Source organism: Marmota marmota, unplaced genomic scaffold (assembly GCF_001458135.2).
Source record: "Marmota marmota marmota unplaced genomic scaffold, marMar, whole genome shotgun sequence".
NCBI classification, from domain to species: Eukaryota; Metazoa; Chordata; class Mammalia; order Rodentia; family Sciuridae; genus Marmota; species Marmota marmota.
The window spans coordinates 24,092,952-24,107,327 of record NW_026000142.1 but is presented as its reverse complement, the minus strand read 5'-3'; the positions used below and the strand labels follow the sequence as shown (position 1 = coordinate 24,107,327).

The window sequence follows — 14,376 nt, the reverse complement described above, 5'->3', positions numbered from 1 at the left end:
GGTGCTGAGGATGGAACCCAGTGCCCCGTGCATGCCAGGCAAGCACGTTACCACTTGAGTCACATTCCCAGCCCAAGAAGTGTTCTTTCTCTGACACCTGCCTTGATTCAGTATCATACTGCATGCTCCTTGTTCAGAGATCATGTCTTTTTCTTATTCATCATTCACATTTAGTCAAGAGATACCCAATATTCATCAATCTTATGTAACCTAACACGATTAACCCATGAATTCTTAAAAGCTGGGAAAGATGCTGGTGCTAAGTAAGATTCTCAAACTTGGAGGAGTTCAAACTCTTCTGATAAAAGTCAGGCTGAGTTATCATTCCAGACCTATGGTCAGGCAGGGGCAGCTATGATTTATAACCAGGGATCACAAATCTTGATGGATTTAATTCAACTTAATTAATAAGGGAGATAAACTCCTATCCAGTGAACTGGCACCAAGAAGGAATGACTTGGGGGTGCCTGAAGTCACACTCCTAGACATTACTCCCATAGCAACAAATAACACTAAAGTTGTGCACACCACACCTATGAGAGATCTCTCATTATAGATCACTCCCATATCCTTTCAGACCACACATTGCTGACAAGACTGAAGTAAGGACAGTGGGTGCACCCCACACACTTTGTTGTCTACAGTGCACCTGCCTGAACTACCAGAGGGCCCCCACTCTTAGAAGACCTGCAGAAAAAGCTGCTCACTCAGGCTCTAATAACAGCAAAGAACCCACTGGAAAAATATACTATGAAATCCAGTAAAACTTAGCACTACACAATGAACAGATACCACAGGGCACATCATCAAGAGAAGGCTGCTCCCTAAAGAGGCTTTCACATACGTGTGGAGGAGATATTCATCTCAACAGACAGACAGATTTCAGCACAGAACACAAGAAATATGAATAAACAAGACAACACGACTTCTTCTCTAAAGTTTGTGACTCTAGTAACTGATTCCAAAGACACTGATGTAGATGAATGCCAAAGAATTCAAAATAATGATTTAATAAAAATGATCAGTGAATTCAAAGGAGATAAAAATAAACAGTTGAATGAATCAAGGAAGCAACGTACGATCTGAAAGAGCAATTCAACAAAGAGAGATTCTGAAAACAAAACCAAGAAATTTTGGAATTGAAGAGATCAATAAATCAAATAAAAAACTCAGTTGAAAGCTTTGCCAATAGACTAGATGAAGTGTAGGAAAGAATAACAGGGCTGGAAGACAAGGTTGATGCATTATCACATTCAGACAGTAATAAAGAAAAAATAATTGAAAAGAATAAACAGAACATATAATATCTATGGGATACCATTAAAAAACAAACATGTATAATTGGAATAGACAGAGTCAAAGACCTACAGGTTGAAGACATAGAAAACCTTTTTAGTATCCACATATCAGAATTACTCTACTCCATCTGCATCATGTACAAATACAAGAATAGGATCCTGTTTAGAATAAATTACACTCCATGTATGTAAAATATGCCAAAATACATTCTCCTGTCATGTATGTCAAATATGCCAAAACACACTCTCCTGCATATCTAAAAAGAACAAAATTTTAAAGACCTTTTTAGTGAAATAATAGCAGAAAAATTTCTCAATATTAGGAAAGATATAGATATCCAGTTAGAAGGAGCATTTAGAACCCCAAATAGATACAACCAGAAAAGAATCTCTCTGTGACATATTGTAGTTAAACTCATTGAAAGTATAAAAGAAAGAATATTAAAAGCTCCAGGACAGAGCTGTCAAGTCATATATAAAAGCAAACCCATTAGAAAAACTACAGATTTCTCAACAGAAACTCGAAAGGCTAGCAGGACATGCAACGATGCATTTCAAGCACTGAAAGAAAACAACTGCAGGAGTGTATATCTAGTTTACTATGTCTGGCAAAATTTTTCTTCAGAATTGAAGGAGAAGTAAAGATCATTCAAAATAAGTATAGACTAAAAGAATTCATGACTACCAAGTTCACATTAGAGATGAAGCTAGATAAACACAATCATGAGAGCATGGGAAAGAATAAAAGTCACTAGAAGAGTAGATATGCAAATAAGAATTAGGAAAGAATAAAAGATATTAATTCAGTCTGGGCATGGTGGTACACACCTGTAATCCCAGCAGTTTGGGAGGCTGAGGCAGGAGGTTCTTGAGTTCAAAGCCAGCCTCAGTAACAGTGAGGCACTAAGCAACTCAGTGAGACCCTGTCTCTAAATAAAATACAAAATAGGGCTGGGGATGTGGCTCAGTGGTTGAGGGACCCTGAGTTCAATCCCTGGTATAAAAAAGTTATATATATATATATATATATATATATATATATATATATATATATTCATATATACATACACACATACATACATTCAATGAACTACTAAACCTATGAGTAAAGAAAAATAAACACAGATTAATTAAAACAACCAAAAGAAAACAATAAAATAAAAAGAACTAGTATAAATCTTCCAATAATAACCCTGAATGCAAATGCTTGTCATTTTACAAAATTAAAAGATATAGATTGACTGGGTAGATTAAAAACTAGAGCCAACAGTTGCTACCCACAAAAAATTTACCAAAGATGTATACAGATTGGCCAAAGACATAAGCAGCCTAAAAGTGAAAAATGGAAATTGATATTCTGAGCAATGGAATCTGAAAGCAAGCAGACTTCAATTCAAAATCAATAAAAAGAGACAAAGAAGATCATTTTATATTAGTCAAAGGAATAATACATCAAGAAGATATAATGATTATAAATATATATGTACCAAAAATTAGGGCACCTAATTTAATAAAACACACACTACTGGGCATAAAAGGAGAGATAGATACCAATTTGATAATAGTGGGGAGCTTCCATACCTGACTCTCACAAATAACTAGGTCATCCATACCAAAAAATATCAACAAAGACAACATCAGAATTAAGTTACACTATATATCAAATGGCCTTAATAGACATCTACAGAATTCTCAACCCCAAAGCTGCAGAATAGGTATTATTTTCATCATATCTATGTTCATCAAGTATATTGGTCTATAGTTTTCTTAGTTGTATCCTTATCAGGCTTTGGTAGTGAGATAATACTTTCTTTGTAGAATGAGATTGGAGGTTTTGGAACTCTTTCCAAAATAAATCAGACTAAATGATAATCAGATTAAGCTAATCTCAGTAAATTTTAAAAATTAAAATAATCTTTTTCTGACCAGATTAGAATGGAATGAAACTAGACGCAAACATCAAGAGAAGCTCTAGGAAACACATGAACCATGAAGAAGACACTTTTGCATGAGCAGTGGTTCATTGAAGTGAGGGGGCAATAAAAAATTCCTAGAATCAAGTCAGAATGGGAGCACAACATATCAGAACTTGTGGAACACAGTGAAAGTGGTACAAGGAGGGAAGTTTACAGGTAAGAGTATGTTAAAAAAACAGAGAGATCACAAATAAATAATCTAATGATACTTCCTAAGATCTTAGAAAAACAAGAAAAAGTTAAACCCCCAATCAGTAGAAGATACAATAAAGAACAGAGCAGAAATAAATGGAATAGAGACTAAAAGAATGGTACCAAAAAAACCCAATGAAAACAAAGCATTTATTCTTTGAAAAGATAAACAAAATTGGCAAACCCTTAGCCAAACTAGCCGAAAGGAAGAGAAAAAAGACCCAAACAAATAAATTTTGAGACAGACAGGGGATATTGTTACAAATAGCACTGAAATCCACAGGATCACTAGGGAATATTTTGAAATAGGTAAACAAAGCAGAAAATGTAGAAGAAATGGGAAACTTTCTAGTTATATATGACCTACCCAAATCAAACCAAGAGGATATAAAAACCTAAGTAGCTCAATAATAAGCAGTATGATTAAAATAGTAATAAAAATGTCTCCCAATAAAAGCCCCAAACCAGAAATATTCACAGGTGAATTTACCAGACTTTTAAAGAAGAACTAATAGTAATGCTCCTCAAGTTATTCCCCAAACTAGAAAGGTAAAAAAACAAAACCTCCAATCTCATTCTACAAAGAAAGTATTATCTCACTACCAAAGCCTGATAAGGATACAACTAAGAAAACTATAGACCAATATACTTGATGAACACAAATATAAAATCCTAAACAAAGTGCTTGCAAATAGAATTCAACAATATATTAAAAAGATCATCACCATGGTCAAGTTGGTTTTATTACAGAGATACAAGGATGGTTTCATATATGCAAATCAATAAATGCAATACAACACATAAAGAGAATGATGAATGGAAATCACATGATCATCTCAATAGATGCAGAAAAAATATTTGATAAAATTCAACATCCCTTCATAATAAAAGCTATGCAGAAACAAGGTAAAGAAGGAACATACCTCAAAATAATAAAGACTATGTAGGACAAATCCATAGCCATGGGAAAAACCTGAAAGATTTCCTCTGAAACTCATTAAGAAGACAAGGGTATCCATTCTCACTACCGTAATTCAATACAGTACTAGAAATTTGAGCCAGAGAATTGGGAAAGGGAAAAAAATAAAAGGATTACAAATAGGGAAGAAGGAATTTAAATCATCCTGGTTTGCAAATGATATGATTCTATACTTGTAAGACCCTAAAGACTCCAGCAAAAGACTCTTAAAACTGATAAATAATTTCAGCAAAGTAGCAAGAAACAAAATCAACATACAAAAATCAGTGGCTTTTATGTACATCAATAATGAACCCATTGAGAAAGAAATCAAGAAAGCAATCCCATTTAAGTTAGCCTCAAAAAATGAAGTAAACTGAAATAAAATACCTAAGAATAAACCCAACTTAGTAGGTGAAAGACCTCTACAATGACTATTATTATAAAATAGTAAAGAGGAAATGAAAGAAGACAAAAGAAGATGGAGACTTGAAGAAGTAATATTGTCATAATGCCATGCTATCAAAAGTAATCTATAGAGTCAAAGAAATACTCATCAAAATGGCAATTGCATTCTTCCCAGAACTAGAAGAAGCAATCCTAAAATTCATATGGAAGCATGAAAGACCTGAATAACCAAAGCAATCCTGAGCCAAAAAAATAAAAAATAATACCTGATTTCCAAATATACTCCAAAGCCATAACTACAGAAACAGTGTGGCATTGGCATAAAACAGACATGTGCCCCAGTGGAACAGAATAGAGGACCCAGAAATAAAACCACACATCTATGGCCATATGAATCTCCACAATGATACCAAAACCATACAAGGGGGAAAGCACAGCCTCTGCAACATGTGGTACTAGGAAAACTGAATAATCACATATAAAAGATTGAAACTAGATCACTATCCCTCAACATGTAAAAAAAATCAACTTAAAATTGGTCAAAGACTTAATATAAGACCTGAAACTATGGAAATATTAGAAGAAAACCTGGGAAAAACACTTCAAGATATTGGCATACACAATTATTTTCTGGATATTTTGACTTTAATAATTCAGAAAATAAAAGCAAGAATTGACAAATGGGAATATATCTAAAGGCATCTGCATGGCAAAGGAAGCAATCCTCAAAGCTAACAGACAACCTATAGAATAGGGGTAAATCTCCAGCAGCCATTTATCTGACAGAGGATTAATATCCAGCATATATAAAAAACTTAAAGAACCTAACAACAACAAATGAATTAAATAATTATATTAATAAACAGGCACTGAATAGACACTTTATGAAAATACAAATGGCCAACAAATATATGAAAGATGCTCAATATCTTTAGCCATCAGAGTAATGCTAAGCTCCAATGAGATTCTATTATAGACCAGTTACAATAGCTATCATCAAAAAAGAAAAAAGAAAGAAAGAAAGGAAAAGAAAAGAAAAAGTATGGCTGGCAAGGATGTGGGGGGAAAAGGAACTTTTATACACGTTGGTGGGAACGTAAATTAATAACAGTCACTATGGAAGACAGTATGGAGGTTTCTCAAAAATCTAAAAACAGAACTACCATATGATGAAATTGTCCCATTTCTTAGTATATAAATGAAGGAAATGAAGATAGCATACAAAAGAGAACCTGCATCCCGTGTTTATTGAGGCACTATTTAAAATAACCAAAATATGGCATCAGCCTAGATGTCTGCCAACAGATGAATGGATCAAGAAAGTGTGATGTATATATATATACACACACATAATGGAGTATTATGTAGCCATAAAGAAGAATGAGATCCTGTCATTTGCAGGAAAATGGTAGAACCGGAGATTATCATGTTAAGTAAAATAAGCCAGACACAGAAGTCAAGTATTGCATGTTTTTCTATGTGGAGATGAGGAGGAGGGAGAGGAGGTGGAGAGGGGGGAGGTAAAGAAGAAGAGGAGGATGAGAAGAAGAGGAGGAAGGAAGAGGAGGGGGAAGAGCAGGGGGAGGAGGAGGAGGAGCCCTGAAAATAAAAGACAGATGATTAAGGAAGGGGACTGGGGCAGGACAGCAGAGGGCATGGAGGGTAAGATAGGGTAGAAGGGAAGGTGAATACAATCAGAGCATCGTATATGCGTGTGTGCAATCATCAGAGTAAAACCCATTATATAGTACAATTAAGATGAATTGATAATTATAATGAAAGAAAGGAATCCTATAAAATTCAAAAACAAATATTTATAAAACAAAATGTATCTCCAACTGGATTCATTCTGTCCAGATCTTGATTAGGCCCATTGAGCTCAGAAGAGAGGATTTCAAACCAAGCAAGGACATTTGTGTGGCTGGCTTCCTTCTATGGCACCTCTCTTGCCTTCCACCCAGTCTTTTATTCCTTAATTATGGTTCTTTCACTTTCTTTTCTTAAAAAGTGGCCCTTTTATGGCTGAGACTTTCATGTCAAGCTCCTGTAAGTTCTGTTTTTGGAACTCAGTTGGATTTAAGGCATGTACAATAACCTGTGTCCCTAAATTCAGCTGCCTGCAGTGAGACAGGACCTTAGTGAGAAACACAAAACGGTGACCTCTGGACTTCCCCTAATCCACTCTGTGGCTGCCTTAACCACACAGAGGCTCACATCAGTTTTATGTCCCAAAGCCTGAAATTCTGCAGAAATTTCTCATACATATTGACCACCACTGTCCTGTGGCTACATGTGGTACCTGCTACTTTCTCCCTCACCTGCTTCTGCTTATAGGGCTGAGGTCTCCATTGCTACTGACACCAAAGTAGCTGTGTGAAGGCATTACCTTCCTGCCTGCACCCTCTGCTGCCTTTGCCAAACCTGCATTTGCCGAGGGTCAAGGGTGTTGATGTTGGCCTGGCTTCTGAGGTCAGCTGATGCTATTATTCACTGCTTTCTGAAGTCTAGGAATGTTTTAGTACAAACTATTTTATTTTATACTTACTTGTCTATTCCAACACCCTCACCTTGGGACTCAAGTACACATCCCAGGGGACTAGACCAGAAGACATCAGAGTGCCAGACACTATGCCAATCTTCAAGTGCCACCAGGACCACCCTGCCCTTCACCCTGATCCTGGGCCATCACAATTGAACCTAGTGCCTTCACTTTCTCCTCCTGTGGAGTGAGTCCGTCCTACAAGGCTCCATCACTCAGGTGGAACCACGGCAAGTCTGCCCCATCCTGGCATCCCCAGACTTCAGTGCACACTGTAATGGGGAGGAGGAAGGAGGTACAGTAGCCTCAGCTTGGGCTCCACATACAAAGGAATGAATGAATAATTGAACAAGCTCCTGAACAAAAGAGGTCCAGAGAAATAGGTTAACAAGGAAAAAGGGAGGAAATTTTTTAAAAAGGAAATATTTTAGAAAGCAGATCTTAATTCAAGTCGTATTCCTTCCCCCCTCATTTAATCATGGTGGGACAGGGAGGGCTGAGGAAGAAGTTAGAGATTTTGTCACTTGGGTACAAGTATCATAGCTAAGTGATGGGGATGAGCAAACTAGAGGGCTAAGGTCTTGGGGTGAGTAAGGGTGCATTGCTCACTCCTGGCTCTCAGGAAATGAGAGGCTCCTGGGGAAGCCTGGCAGACAGAGGCGGGACGTCAGCAGGATACCTTCTCTCTCCAGCAAAGAGCTTGACATTTGTGCTTCCCCAGAACATCAAACTACCATGACTTTTTAAAAAGCTTAATTTCATATATGCTGCTAGGAAGCTAAACTTCCTGTAATACACATTTTAGATATTCGAGCAGTAAATTTGAGATGCCAGAGCCTCTCTTTAACACTGCTCTGTAGCTCAGCAACTCCAAATTAGCGCAGCTCCATGTCCAAAACCTGGCAAAGGTCAGAGAAGAACAGAAGCCCACTCTTGGTGAGTCCACAGTGGTCCCCTTGTTACCGAGGATGGAAAGGACTGGAAAGGAGAAATCTCACAGGCTCTTGTCCCTTTGACCTTTGTGCTAGGTTGGCCAAGATCTCAGGCTTTCTCACCTGTGGTTGGGTTAAATATGTGGGAGCACAGAGGCTCCCCAACCCCTGGGGCTGCAGCATCAGCATGCACAGTGCACCTGAACAGCAGGTGAGCCTGAGCCTGTCTGGAGTCACCTGCCCCATCTGGCCTCTGCCTGGCTCAGATAGTTAGGGGAGGGGTGGGCTGCAGGCCCTACCTCACCTCTCCTCCACCTGCCCTTTGCTTCTTCTAGAGTTGCATTTGCTCATATTGTGGGATCATTTGCTCGCTTCATCCTGCTTCCTTTAGTAATGGTCAGACAACAGCAACAGAGTATTAGGTTGCATTTGGAAGCTATTTGATGGATGAAAAAACAAATGCATAAGTGGACAAATGAACAAAGTGAGGTCTAGATAGTCAGACATGCATATTTTAAAACTATTTCTCTACTTCTATGGCATGGGGGAGCAGAAATCAATGGCTTTCTGATGTTTTTTTTTTTAACTTGAGAGTTAAGGAATATATTCTATTGTACTTGATTCCAATGTTAAAACAAAATAAGAAGGAGTTTTATGTGGCCTGAGTTGGGGAAGGGGATAGTTCAAAAGGAAAGGGAAAGAATTCAAGAGGGGAAAAATTCATCCTGTGGAGTGGGGGTTGATAAATGTCATTCTATCCCAAATCAAACATTTCTGAGTGTCATTACCCAAGGAAGGCTTGATGGAGGGATGGTGATACTGATAATCCACAAGGCTTTTCCTCCTCTGACATCCTCCTCTTCCTCACTCACTCTTCCCTATTCCTTTCTAACCCAATTTTTGGTTCATACTGAAAAGCCAGTCTGGCATGGCTTCCTGAATGGATCAAGGGTGCCTGAGTTCCAGAACACATATCCCCTTGATAATAAAGCACCTACATAAAAATTAGAAACATGGGTCACAGCTCCACAGGTACATGGTAAGTGAATGAAGATGCTGCTTTGTATTAATGAGAAAAATATTCAACATCAGTCCTGGTTCTGGAAGGAAACAGATGAAATACTCACAATTACGAATAATTGAGAAAAGTATAAGTGGGAGCTACCATTTGCAAAAGTGTGGGCACAATGTAGAATGGTACAGTATGCGGGGTTGGCAACAGTGGGGAGCCATTGTTCTCCACTAACCTTGAGGGACAAGAGGAGATAGCCCTGTATTCAGAACCCAACAGGAACAACAGCTTTGGGAGATGTGACCTTCACCAAAGGGAGTCAATCAGTGGCCACCCAGAAGGGAGGGAGTCAAGAGAGATTCTTCCCTTGGGTCTTCTGCCCATGGCTCCCATTGGTGGAACCAGCCATGAGCTGTAGGGTGAGGGACAGAGTCCATACCAGTCAGCTGTCTGGAGCATAGAGGAGGGTGAAGGGTGGGGAGTGGATGTAGGGAAAGAGGCCAGTGAAAAACATTAGGCCATCGTGGCCCTTTCTCTAGGGAGATGTAGTCTAGGCCAGGTACTCCCAAGAGGTGGAACAGGACTTCCTGTCATCTTTGCTCAATCTCCTGGGCCACATTCTTTCTGCAGAAAAAAAAACATATATGACAGCCTGGGGAGTTTCCCAGCCTTTTCATAGGTGAGAATATTATAAAAGGATCTCATGTCTCAAAAATAAATACAGAAAATCAAAACAACCTAAGTAGATGCCTCTACCAAATATGTCTCTACTCTTCTTCCACTTTGGCTTTATTTTCTCCCAAAACCTCCTTCTTCTGTTAGCAAATGGCATATCCATGCACCTGGTCACTGGAGACTGAAACTTGAATTTCTCCCTCACCTTCTGAGCCCCATGCCTGGCTCTGCTTATCATCAGATCTGTAAGTGCTTGTTGAAATGAAATGAGTTGTAACAAAATAAGACCTTCCTGGGTTGGCACTGCCTGACTTTAACTGAGTTAATCTGTAATCACACTATGTCTGCTTTATTATTTGTGGCAGAATGTAATTTGCCTTGCTTTCCTTTCCCCATAGTCCATACCCTTTTAATACAAAGAGAACCCTACTTTTTAGTTCTGAAGGATTTCTCATCCAACTTCTGTTTGTGTATCTTATCAAATACTGGAAAAGACCAGAGGAATTGAAGCCATTAAGGAGTTGCATTTCATAGGCAAATAAAGCTTCTCTCACCTCATAGACTCAATGAATTCTTCAAGTAAGCTTTTAAAAAATATTTTGCTAGGTGAGGTGGGGCACCACTATGATCCTAGCTATTTGGGAGACTGAGGCAGGAGGATAGTAAGTTTGGGGCCAGCCTGGACAATGTAGTGAGATCCTGTCCCAAAATAAAATTAAAAAGGGCCGGGGATATAGCTCCGTGGTAGAGCACCCCTGGATTCAAACCCAAGTAACTAGGGGAAAAAAAGAAAAAGGAAAAAGAGAGAAAATGACATGTCTCTTCTGTCACCATTCACTTTACTTCAATCAAATCTAACTGGATGTGGCAAGCACCTGAATGGAACTGTATTTGTTTAATATTGCTGCATTGGTAGGGGTCTCTACTAAGAGGCTGGGATGCCTCTATTTACTTCCTATTTACTTACTCACCTAGCTCACATTTTTTATTTAATTGTGTGCCGGGCACTTTTTTAGCTGTATAGACAAAAGATCATTTTAATGGCCTTAACAAGTAGTATTTGTTGATAGGAAATTCCCACACAAAACATCTAACTTTTTGCAAGCTTAAGAGGCAGATGTTATTCTCGTCTCTGGTTTGTAGATGAGGGTATCAGACATCTCAATTTTGAACCCTTTCCTTCCACCTTTTTACTCCAGTGGAAATGAAATGAGTTGTAACAAAATAAGACCATGCAGGCTTGCCCAGCTACACTCGGGGGCAACTGGTCAAGGTCTGGCCACACTCCTGCTTCCTGCCCTGGGAAGTCCCAGACACCTAAGATGGAGGGCCTGTGGCATCCACTGGAAGCTCATATATCCACAGCTAAGAAATGGAAGAGATCCACGCTCACACAGGCTCCCGTTACCACTGGGGGAAGGACCAACAGAAAAATGCTTCTCTGAGTCCTCCGAGACCCTTTCATAGGCTCTTGCTGAGGCCCCATGGCCCACTGCCAACTCAGCAGTGCATCCTTGCATGGGCCTTTCTTCTTCCCCATTCTGCTTCCTATCCCTCACTTCTACTCCTGGGATCTCTTCTCCAATCAGCTACTTGCACACCAGACTTTCTACCTTAGGCTCTACTTCCAGGGAACACAGATTAAAATCATGAGATTAGAAGGTTAAATATCGCAGAGTTTAAGGAACTCTGGGATTCACATTCAGTCCCTCTGACTCCAAATTCCGTGTGCATTTCTCTTTGTTCTACTTGTATTGAGCAAACTAATGGTCGGTGTGCACAGAGGCCTGGATACACCAATAACTAACTGCAAAAGGTAAGTGTCAAATGGAAAGCAGGAGCTATGACAGTAGGTCTCGTGTGTGGGCTGGTCAGGGAATGCTCACAGAGCAGGTAACAGAGAGGCCTTTCCTAACAACATTCCATCATTTTTATCTCACAGCATCATCGTTTTCTTCTATCCTTTATCACAATGTGATAATACATATTTCTTTCTGTTTACTCTCTCTGCCCTCTCAGGGTAGGGATCATGTCAGGTTTGTTCACACAGAAATATAATATCCACAGCATCTAGCACAATGCCCAGGACATAGATGGCAAATCAAAAACTCAGTCATAATTGTTAAACAAATAAAAAAATTGTTGATAAAGAATAAATGAATGCCATTAAAGGCAAAATGAATAGTAAAAACAAGAAATGAAAGAGTATGTAAATATAACCTGTTCAGAGAAAGTCTGTGACTGGTTATGTAGGATGAATTTGTGGGGAAGGGTTGCAGGGAGTGGCTGCAGAAAATACATCTTGCAGTAACACTGAGGCCAGATAAGCATTATAGTCCCATTCTTTGTGATGAAGATAAGATTGTCCGGTAACTGGTTACATAACTTGGGTTCTCATGTGTCTGCTATTGCCTGCATTCAAGTGTGCTTTCTTCTCCACTTGGCAACTGAAACAGGACCAGACCTTGTTTACAGGTGTGGGTCTTTTAATTTCAGGTTTGCTTGATCTAAGCTTGATTCTTTCCTGGCAGTTACCTGATGCATTTTGTAAAGTTGGGTGTTGGCAAAATCCTGTCCTAAATCTCTCCCACAGATGGTACTACTGGCTCTGTCTGCTTTTGAGTTACTTGTCTAGGAGTCTTGCTGTTCTGTGCTCTCTGTCTTGCCTGTCCTATCTGAACTTGTTACAGTTTGGATGTGAGATGTCCCCCAAAAGCTCATATGTGAATAGTGCAAGAAGGATCAGAGGAGAAATGATTGGGTTGTGAGAGTCTTTACCCAATCAGTGAATTAATCCCCTGAGAGGGATTAACTGAGTGGTAACTGAAGTGGTAGGGTGTGGCTGAAAGAGGTGGGAATTGGGGGTGTGACTATGGGATATATTTGTATCTGGAGAGTGGGGTCTCTCTCTGCATGCTTCCTGACCACCATGTGAGCTGCTTCCCTCCACCACACTCTTCTGTCATGATGTTCTGCCTCACCTAGAGCCCGAGGAATGGAGCTGGATTTCTATGGACTAAGACCTCTGAAACCATGAGCCCCTAAATAAATCTGGTCAGGTCCTTTAATCACAGCAGTTAAAAAGCTGACTAAGAAAACTTCTACAGCATCAGCCTTCAGGATCTTACTAATCACACAAGGTGGTATAAGATAGTTTTCATTTATCCAAACATATGGTAAGACTGTCCTGTGGTCGCAGGCCTCTCCTGGTTGACTTGTGGTTCTATGAACTCAGCACTGTTCAAATACTTGGCTGATATTCTGATGATTGGGAGATTCATCCCTCCATTCTTTCAGCCCTAGTTTGCTGAGGTGGGCTCATCAAGACCAATTCCATTCCAATGGACTCTGTGTGCTAAAGGACCTGGAAAAACATACTAGATGATAGAATTGTTTCCTGCTGTCCTGCCTTTAGCTAAATTTAAAAAAAAACAAAACATATTCCAGCTATTCAGCAGTTCTCACACTCTTTCTCTTTTCATTTGCAGAAGCCCGATTAGAAGCACACAGACACCTGTTCCTTCCTGGCTCCTTGGGAGATAGTTTCTACCCTTGGTGTACTGGCATTTTAGGAACCAATGAAACTCACCTTTAACACTGTTTATTTTTAGTGTCCTGCATTTATATTTAGAAGGGAAGATCTGTCAGGCTTCCAGGATCATCATTCCTGCAATTTTTGCTGGAGCATGGGGACACCATGAGGAGGGAAATTTAGTCATGCATGTAATGCCCCAATTTATTTCCTGGAACTAGTGACCCAGCACAGGCACATGTACCAAACCTACAAGGAGAGAGTGGGCTGACCTTCAGTTGCTTAGACCTGGCCATTCACCAACACTTCCAAGTTAGGACAGGCCTGCTAATGGACTTGGAAGTTTTCTAAGAGAAAGAACAGGTAGAAATTTGTGAGGATCAAGAGAGGCTGCTTGCTAGCCTGGCAAGGTGGCACACATCTGTGATCCCAGATACACAGGAAGCTGAGGCAGGAGGATTGCAAGTTCAAGGCCAGCCTGGGAAACTTAGCAAGACAGTCTTTAAATAAATAAATAAATAAATAAATAAATAGGTCAGGGTATGCAGCTCAATGGTAGAGTGTCCCTGGGCCCAATCCCCAGCACTGCACACAAAAAATAAAAATCAGAAAAAACTCAAAAGGAGAGAGAGCAATGCTTGCAAAAAAGCAGGTAAAATTACTTCCATCCTGCAATCTTGCCCCTCTTTTCCTTTTAGTTCCTACAAACTGTGTTCCTGTGCATTTAAATTTTTAAAAAAACAAGTGCTATATATATTAATATAAAATTTTGAAGGAAGAATTGATACAACATATCATAAGGACCTATATTTCTAATGTTTGAAATGCTCTTAAGCATCAAGTAAAAAAGGGCA

At 39.4% G+C, this 14,376-nt stretch overlaps 1 long non-coding RNA gene across 1 annotated transcript in view; it reads left to right on the top strand.

Annotated features, from left to right (window-relative positions):
- Nucleotides 1–14,023, top strand: part of LOC125611384 — a 120,651-nt gene extending 106,628 nt beyond the window's left edge. Inside the window, exon 4 of the long non-coding RNA XR_007341568.1 lies at nucleotides 13,479–14,023. This is a non-coding gene — a long non-coding RNA (uncharacterized LOC125611384). The remainder of the gene's footprint in view (nucleotides 1–13,478) is intronic.
- Nucleotides 14,024–14,376: the final 353 nt, after the last annotated feature.